This window comes from Durio zibethinus, chromosome 10 (genome assembly GCF_047325235.1).
Source record: "Durio zibethinus cultivar Kanyao isolate XHJ-2024 chromosome 10, ASM4732523v1, whole genome shotgun sequence".
Lineage (NCBI taxonomy): Eukaryota > Viridiplantae > Streptophyta > Magnoliopsida > Malvales > Malvaceae > Durio > Durio zibethinus.
This window is the reverse complement of record NC_143171.1, coordinates 13,691,697-13,694,085: the sequence shown is the minus strand read 5'-3', so window position 1 is coordinate 13,694,085 and position 2,389 is coordinate 13,691,697. Positions and strand designations below refer to the sequence as shown.

The window sequence follows — 2,389 nt, the reverse complement described above, 5'->3', positions numbered from 1 at the left end:
TTTTTAATTTTAGTTCTTTTATTTATTTAGTTGAGTTACTGGCTTTAGTGACAGATTTGCCAATAGCAAAGCTTTTGTTTTTGACCATTTTCTTTCTCAATCATACAAGTATTTTTTCCTAGATCCCTTTTGCATTGCTTTTAGTTGCAAATCTTGTTTTCTTTTCTTAATTTTAGCTAAGCATTCTTTTTTTTTTTGCAAGTTCAATTCAAGCATTCTTTATTTCTTTACAAGTTCAGCTATAGTCTTTTGAATGATCTACAAAGTTTACTTTTATGCAATCTTTATTTTAAGCATCTACAAGCAATTTGTAATTACTTTAGCTTGTTTTCAAGTTTTCAATTCTTATTTCCTTTAAGATATCATTTTGGCTATATTCTTTTACTTCTCAAGTGGCAACTAGTGAAGTCAAAATTCAAGCCTACACATTGCTTTTAATCTTTTCTTTTCTTTATTCTATAACCAACCCTAAATTTCTAATTGTTTAGATTTAAGATTTTAGGCTTTCACCATTGGTACTTGAAAAAGAACCCAATATTTCAATCTTTAATCCCTAAAGATATGATATTAGAATACTTCCATTTATTACTTGATCTATGTACTTGTAGGCTATAAAAAAAAGTAGTAATCAAGTTTTTCATGCCATTACTAGGGATTATAATAGTGTTCTCAATATCAATAAATAACTCTTAACTTTTTATAATCTAAACCTTTTTCTTTTATTTATTTACTTTTTTTCTTTTCTTTGATCTTTCCTTATTTGCATGCGCAGATACAAAAGTATTGACTTAGCTTCAATTGATCAAGAAATTGACAGAACATTCGTAAGAAGAAGAAAAAATCAATCTACACCACCTGCACCAATACTAATGGGTAATGCAAACAACAAGGGGAAAGAACATTAAGGGACTATGCAATTCCCAATGCAAATGGTTTTAACCATACATTAGAAGGCCAGCTATTTAAGCCAATAACTTTAAAATCAAGCCTTCAATTATACAAATGGTCCAAACTTCAATGTAGTTTGAAGCGTTACCAATCAATGATCCTAATTTTCATCTTTCTAACGTTCTTGAATTATGTGATACTTTTCACTTTAATGGTGTTTCTGATGAAGCAATTAGACTAAGATTATTTTTTTAGGGACAAGGCAAAAAGTTGGATGTATCATTACCACCTAGTTCATTCACCTCATGGAATGATTTGGTTTAGAAGTTTTTAGAAAATTCTTGCCACTAGTAAAAACAACAAAGCTAAGGAATGAGATCACCACATTTCTACAAACAAATGGTGAAACACTATATGATGGATGGGAATCATTCAATGAGCTATTAAGGAAATGGCCACAGTATAGATTACCCAAGTGGCTACAAATTCAGATCTTTTCCAATAGTTTTACACTACCAATGAGAACCGCTGTAGACTTAGCTGTTGAAAGGGCAATAATGAGCAAGACTCCTGAGAAAGCAAATAAGCTTATTAAAAAGATGGCTGCTAACAACTACTAGTGGCAGATGAAGAGAAAGGTAAGTAAAAAGTCTACCGGTTTGTTTGAGATCAATGCTATTACCTTCATCGATTCCTAATTACCTATCTTCACCAAAAAAATTGAAGCCTTGGGAAACTAACCCCAAGTCAACCATGTGAATGCTATCCAAAACCATTTTGTATCATGTGATATATGTGAAGGTCCTTATTCTAGTGAAAGTTACCAATTTAATATAGAACTAGTCCTATACATTCAACAAGCCAAGCAAAACAACAATCCCTAAAGCAATAACTACAACCCTGGATGGTGAAATCACCTAAATGTTTCATGGAACCAATCAAACCACCAATCCACCAACAACTAAAACAACAATTACAACCCACCCCAAGAAAAAAAATCTAGTTTTGAGGATATGTTGACCCAACCAGTCCAAACCAAACATTCAAAGCCATGTTGCATCATCAAGAACCTAAAAAACTAGATAGGTTAACTCACCAAAGCCATAGCCAACTACCCTATAGGAACCTTGCCTAGCAACACTAATCCAACCTTGAAAGATAAGGCAAGGAAGATGTAATGCTATCTAATCTTTGGTAAATGATAGGATGAAGGATTCTCACAAGGAAAATGATTTCATGAATGAACTTATAATGGTTAACCCCCTTAATTTTGTGAGACAACCTAAAGCAGATTTTGTGGGAAAGAAATACATACTAGAATATGAGGAACTCCTAATATTTGGAAGAGAAATCTTGAGGGTTTTGACCCCTGAGCATTACAGGCCTTTGATAATATTGAAAAAGACCCTAAATTTTTTTTTTTAAATGGAATATGAAAAAAAAATCTTGACAAGTACATTGAAGAGTCAAATGAAGAAAAACAAATGCTACTGCATGTAGG

General features: G+C 32.1%; 1 non-coding gene across 1 annotated transcript; it reads right to left on the bottom strand.

The window, feature by feature from the left end:
• Nucleotides 1–1,250: 1,250 nt before the first annotated feature.
• Nucleotides 1,251–1,357, bottom strand: LOC149516430 (small nucleolar RNA R71). Its single transcript, XR_016346005.1, has one exon. It is a non-coding gene; the product is annotated as a small nucleolar RNA R71 (small nucleolar RNA).
• Between the last annotated feature and the right edge of the window lie 1,032 nt (nt 1,358–2,389).